The sequence below is a fragment of the Phyllobates terribilis genome, unplaced genomic scaffold (genome assembly GCF_046119375.1).
Source record: "Phyllobates terribilis strain yellow unplaced genomic scaffold, ASM4611937v1 Scaffold_189__1_contigs__length_3638672, whole genome shotgun sequence".
Lineage (NCBI taxonomy): Eukaryota > Metazoa > Chordata > Amphibia > Anura > Dendrobatidae > Phyllobates > Phyllobates terribilis.
The window spans coordinates 659,509-666,624 of NW_027362949.1; positions in this window are offsets into that span (position 1 = coordinate 659,509).

A 7,116-nucleotide genomic window follows, 5' to 3' on the forward strand; every position below is an offset into this window, starting at 1 on the left:
AATAATTTTTATCTGCATCTACCTCTGAAAAAATATTGGGCTTCTAGCTGTGAGTGGGACTTGTTCTATTAATCCATCTATACAGACCTCCATCAGGTTGCAAACTGAATATAATTTTTTTCTGCATCTACCTCTGAAAAAATATTTGGGCTTCTAGCTGTGTGTGGGACTTGTTCTATTAGTCCATCTATACTGACCTCCATCAGGTTGCAAACTGAATATAATTTTTTTCTGCATCTAGCTCTGAAAAAAGATTTGGCCTTCTAGCAGTGTGTGGGACTTTCTCTATTAGTCCATCTATACTGACCTCCATCAGGTTGCAAATTCAAAATAATTTTTTGTCTGCATCTAGCTCTGAAAAAATATTTGGCCTTCTAGCAGTGTGTGGGACTTTCTCTATTAGTCCATCTATACTGACCTCCATCAGGTTGCAAATCGAATATAATTTTTTTCTGCATCTACCTCTGAAAAAATATTTGGGCTTCTAGCTGTGTGTGGGACTTGTTCTATTAGTCCATCTATACTGACCTCCATCAGGTTGCAAATCGAATATAATTTTTTTCTGCATCTAACCCAGCCAATAGTTTTGGCCTAATACCACAGTTTGGCCACTCAGCTCTGCTCGGTTCCCATCCATTGTTTTTTTGTGCAAACAACTCCAGAGTTGTGAATTAGTTAACCACCAAAATGAGTGGAAAAAGGCCTGCTGCTGGTGGAAAGGGGAATAGGCGTGTTGGGAAGGGGAAAAAAGGTTGTGTCCGTGGGGTAGGTGTTAAAGCAACAGTAACATCTGCAGAAGAAAGACCATCTTCCAGCCAAACTAAAATGTCTACTTCTTTTAGCGGACAATGTGATAAGATCCCTTTCTTACGGCCACGCCAATCGCTACAAATTCCAGATGAGGCACAAAAACAGCAGGTGCTTCAACGGATATCAAGTGCTCCTTTAAGTGGGCTCTCCTCCACATCAACTTCAACATCACAAATACTCCAGTCCTCAAAGGTGTCACCCCAATCGCACTTGCTTCCTCACAGCTCCCAAATCACCAGCTGCCTGTCTGAGTATGAGGTAGAACAGATGGTTGAGTCTGCAGAGCTGTTTACTCATACTATAGCCTGGGAATCAGAGGTCGACTCCAGCGCTTCTGTGAATCCAGACGAGGAAATGATCTGCACTGATGCCCAGAATCTTTATGAGTCGGATCCAGGACCAGACGCAGAAGGTTCTGACCATAATGTAGACCCTCATTCCCAAACTGTAACTCCTGTTGGTGGAGACAATGAGGAAGACGATGATGAGACTCAAATACCTGATTGGAGCGACAACTTTAGTTTTTTGTCAGGGCAGGAACAGGTTGGCTCTGAGGACGACGGGTGTGATAACGCACAGGGTGATGATGATGAGGTTGGAGATCCCACTTACTGTCAACCCACAGTCAGCCAAGAGATGAGGTCAGCAGAGGAGGTGGAGGAAGATGCTAGTGACGACGAGGTCAGGTTGCGCCTTCCTGGACAGAGACGTAGTACTGGAAGCACGTCAACAACTGCATCCTCAAACACAACTCTGCCTCTCACCACAAGTCGTGGTGGCTCTTCAGGTCGCATGGGTGCTAAGCCTTGCATAGCCTGGGCATTTTTTCAGATCGATAAAGATGACCCAACTCGTGTTATCTGTAACATTTGTCAGCAAAAGCTAAGTAGAGGCCAAAATATACATAGTTTGAGTACTTCATGCATGAACCGGCACATGGACATGAAGCATAAGTTGCAGTGGGAAGCTCAGTGTGCTACAATGCGGCCTAGCCGGCCGGGCCAACCACCGTCTGCCATATCTTGTGCATCCGCGGCCTCTTCATCCTCTGTGACTGGGGGGACAGCAGTCACACCTGTTTTGGGGCGCAGACCTGCCACCTCTTTACCCGCAACAGCCAGCGTGATTGGCAGGTCATCATTTTCTTTGGAGGTGGTAACACCAGCTGGTGTTGAGCGCTGTCCGACATCGATAGCACCACCTTTGGATCAAGGCAACCTAACATGTCCGCCTGCATCTTCCTCACAGACCGGCAGTTTGCCGGGGACACCCTTATCAACCCCGTCTAAGCACAATAGCCAGCCCTCGGTCCCTCAGATGTGGACAAGTAAAAGACCATTTCCTCCTAGCCATGAGAAAGCTAAGAGGTTGAATTTCACCATCTGCAAGCTCTTGGCTACAGAAATGCTGCCTTTCCGCCTGGTGGACACAGAGGATTTTCGAGACCTTATGTCCGTCGCAGTGCCCCAGTACCAGATGCCCAGTCGGCACTACTTCTCAAAGAAAGGTGTGCCTGCGCTCCACCAGCATGTCGCACACAACATCACCGCTTCTTTGAGAAACTCTGTGTGTGACAGGGTGCATTTCACCACAGACACTTGGACGAGTAGGCATGGACAGGGGCGTTACATGTCGCTGACTGGGCACTGGGTAACTATGGTGACAGCAGGACAAGGGGCTGCTGTCCAAGTCTTGCCGTCCCCACGAGTTGTGCGTCAATCCTCTTTATGTCAAAGTTCCTCCACTGCTTCTGCCTCCTCAACCTCCTCTCGGTCTTCCACCTGCACCCAAAGCCTGTCTGGTCATGCCACAAGCTTTCTAACTGCGCAGAAGGGATCCTGCACACCTCCTTACTATGCTGGCAGTAGGGCTCAACGTCATCAGGCGGTTTTTACTTTGAAATGTCTGGGAAATGTGAGTCACACAGCTGAGGAGTTGTGGTCAGCTCTGGAGAACCAATTTCATGAATGGCTGTCTCCACTGGACCTGAAACCAGGGAAGGCCGTGTGCGACAATGCTGCAAACCTGGGTGCGGCCCTTCGCCGGGGCAATGTCACACACGTGCCTTGTATGGCTCACGTGTTGAACCTGGTTGTCCAGCAATTTTTAGCCCACTATCCCAGACTAGATGGCCTTCTGCAGAGGGCACGGTCGCTGTGTGCTCACTTCCGCCGTTCGCATCCCGCAGCTCAGCGACTTACATCTCTACAGAAGTCGTTGGGCCTGCCACTTCACCGGCTAAAATGCGATGTGCCTACCCGGTGGAATTCAACTCTGCACATGTTGCAGCGACTGTGGCAGCACCGACAAGCCCTGGTGCAATACGTTCTGACGTATAGCCTGGGCCAACGAGATCCAGAGGTGGGGCAAATCACGCTGGAGGAGTGATCTCAGATCAGGGACCTATGCACCCTTCTGCACAGTTTTGAAATGGCGACGAAGATGTTTAGTGCTGACGATGCCATTATCAGCATGACTATTCCGGTGATTTACATGCTGGAGCACATGTTAAACAGAATTCGGAGTCAGGTGGTGGCACAAGAGGAGGTGGAGGAAGTAGAGGAGGAGGAGTTGTATGCGGAAGGGCTAACATCTGCAAGGTCCAGACGGTCGGCAGCACCAAGGCGGCAGGCATGTGAGGGTGGGGGAGATGGTTTTACCAGGGCGCATGGTAGCAGCCAAACTAGTGAGGAAGGTGCAGGAGCCCAGGAAGAAGTGGAGGACGAACTGATGGAAGACTCATCAGATGAGGGAGACCTTGATCACATTTCTGTTGTGCGAGGTTGGGGGGAGAGGACAGAGGAAGGAAGCATGATTGTTACCTCGCCACCAACACAACAGGGACTTGGTGCTCCTGGATGCGCAACACACATGAGTGCCTTCTTGCTGCACTACCTGCAACATGACCCTCGAATTGTGAGAATTAGAAATAATCCTGACTACTGGGTTGCCACACTGTTAGATCCCCGGTACAAAAGTAAATTTGCAGAAATTATTCCTGCCATAGAAAGGGATGCACGCATGCAGGAGTATCAGCAGAGACTGTTGCAGAATCTTACATGTGCTTTTCCACAAAACACCAGTGGTGCACGTAGTGAATCTCACAGTTCCAACTTGCCAACCGTGGGACCGTCAAGTGCTCAGCACTCAAACCGTAACAGAACCACAGTATCTGCTGGTAACATCAATTTTGCGGAATCATTTCACCACTTTTTTAGCCCATCCTTTGCAAGGCCACAGGAGACAAGAAGTCTGACACATAGTCAACGCCTAGAGACGATGGTACAGGAGTATCTCCAAGTAAACATTGAAGCCATGACTGTGTCACTGGACCCTTGCTCTTTTTGGGCTTCCAATCTGGATAAATGGCCGGAGCTAGCCACTTATGCCTTGGAGATCTTGTCATGCCCCGCAGCCAGCGTTCTGTCTGAACGTGTGTTCAGCGCTGCTGGTGGTGTGCTGACAGATAAGCGCACGCGGCTCTCCACTGATAATGTAGACAGACTCACGTTCATAAAGATGAACAAATCATGGATCCGAAACATATTTTCTACCCCTGTGTCATCCTGGGGAGAGTAAAAGCTTGATGATTGGTTAAAATCACCCTACCAACCGTTTTAAGCTTTCAAATTACTAATCATGTTTATCTGTATCTTGGCTGGAAAATAATTTGGGCTTTGTAGCAGTGTGCAGCACTGATCCTATTAGGCCATCTATAATAAGCTCCACCAGATTTAAAATTAATAATAATTTTTAGCTGCATCTAGCCCGGAAAATAATTTTGGGGCTCCGAGATGCGCAAGACACATAAGTGCCTTCTTGCTGCACTACCTGCAACATGACCCTCATATTGTCAGAATTCGAAGTAATCATGACTACTGGGTTGCCACACTCTTAGATCCCCCAAACTTTTCGATCAACCTTTTCATTTTAATAAAGACCAAAAAAATTGTCATTTTTGAACTTATAAGCATTAGCAGGTTATTAGAAACTGAAATCAAACAGTTTTCAACTCAAAACTTTATTCTAGGTGATGTTACATTTTCACCCCTTGTTCGAAAGGAGCTTCTGAACTCTCTCGTCCATTGAATTTGTCAGGTTTTGGATGGTTTCTGCTTCAATTGTTTTGCATGAGGACAGAATACCCTCCCAGAGCTGTTGCTTAGATGTGAACTGCCTCCGGCCATCATAGACACTCCTTTTGATGATGCTCCAGAGGTTCTGAATGGGGTAGAGGTCAGGGGAGCATGGGGGTCACACCATAAGTTTGTCCCCTTTTATGCCCATATCAGCCAGAGATGTAGATGTTTTATGTGCAGCATGAGATGGTGCATTATCATGCAAAAAAATGATCTTGCTGTGAAATACACGGTTCTTCTTCTTGAACCATGGCAGGAAGTGCTGTTTGAGAAAATCCACATACATTATGGAGTTCATCTTTAGCGCCTTCAGGGATCCTAAAGGGGCCGACAATCTCTCTCCCCATGATTCCAGCCCAAAACATTACTCCACCTCCTCCTTGTTGGCGCTGTAGCCGTGTTTGCGTGGGGTGTCCATCAACCAGCCATCCTCCACTCCATCCATCTGGACCATCGAGCGCTGCACGGCACTCATCCGTGAACAAAACAGTTTTGAAATCAGTCTTCATGTAATGTTTAGCCCACTGGAGCCGTTTCTGCTTGTGTGAAGTGGATAGAGGAGGTCGACAGGATGGCGTATGCACAGCTGCAAACCTCTGAAGGACCCTGCATCTTGTTGTTCGGGGGACGTTGGAGGCACCAGCAGCTTCAAAAACTTGTCTGCTGCTATGACAAGGCTTTTTTGCCGCTGCTCTTTTAACCAGACATAATTGCCTGAAGGAAAGAGTCCTCAATTTGCCCTTATCAGCACGCACACGTGTGTACTGTGAATCAGCTACATACTTCTTGATTGCCAAGACACTTCATCCTGATCATCGCACAATGTTGATTGTAGTCATGCCTTGACCTAAACACTCCACAATTTGTTGCTTCTCAGCAGCCGACACATCCTTTTTCTTTCCCATTTTGGCAGAAAATGTAGGCTGCTTAATAATGTGAGACAGCCTTCTTAAGTAGTCTTGCCTTTCATTGGACACACCTGCCAAACTAATTAGCACAGGTGTCTGCAATTGCTTACAGTGATATAAAGAGCCCTGACACACATCACCATCAATGAGTTTAACTGACAAACAAACAAATTCTTCCCTTATCACTCCTAAACACTTTTTGCATAATAATTTGGAACACAGTGTACATGTGCTTTTCCACAAAACACCAGTGGTTCACGTAGTGAATCTTACAGTTCTAACTTGCCAACCGTGGTCTGTATGGAGTTGTTCAATAAAGGGCCCAAAATTAAGATAACATAGATGGGAGAGGTCTCTATGAATAGGAATTCCTAAGTATTTGATACCCTGTGAGGGCCAGGCAAAGGGAAAGTTGGACTGGATGGAATCCTATATGGATTTGGGGAGGGAGACATCAAGGGCCTCAGACTTCGCTGCATTGATTTTAAAATTTGACCATGTAACAAAGTGATCTATTTCAGCCATAACAGCATGGATGGATATATGTGATTGAGTGATATATACTAGGACATCATCAGCAAATAGAGAGCACTTGTACTCGGTGCCTCCCACCTCAATCCACCTAATATTGGGGTTATGGCGAATTGATGAGAGCAGGTGCTCCGTCACTAGGATGTATAAGAGAGGGGACAGAGGACATCACTGCCTTGTCCCATTGGTGATTGTGAAAGGTGATGAAAATGTTCTGATGCACCCCCTGGGCCTTTGGACACCCGGAGCCGGACCCTTTTTGGTGGATGCTGGTGGTCTTCGTGGCGGTGACCCGGTTCCGTGGCTCAGGGTGGTCAAACCAGTGGCGGAACTATTTATGTGGTTTTGATGTTTAAATGTCCGACTACGCCACCCGTGGATTGCGGTCAGAGTGAACCGCCGCTGCAGGGAAGACCGCTGAGGATGGTGTTGTGGGTGCAGCAGAGCGTAGCATAACTCCCCATGGGAGGAGTATAGCCTCAGGGCAGTGTATGCGGAGGATGGGGATGATGGTGCAGGGCAGCAGCAGTAACGACACGGAGTCAGTGATGCAGTCCAGGGCCTTTACTCACAGTTCTTATTATCCAGACCACGTCTGCAGGTAATGGCTGCCCACGTCGTACTGTGTTCACCAGGTGAGGGGCTCAGACAACTCCCAGATAACTTTGGAGCGCTTCACAGGACCCCCTTTGTGTGTCCTTTGTCTGGCCTTTCTTACCAACCCTTCT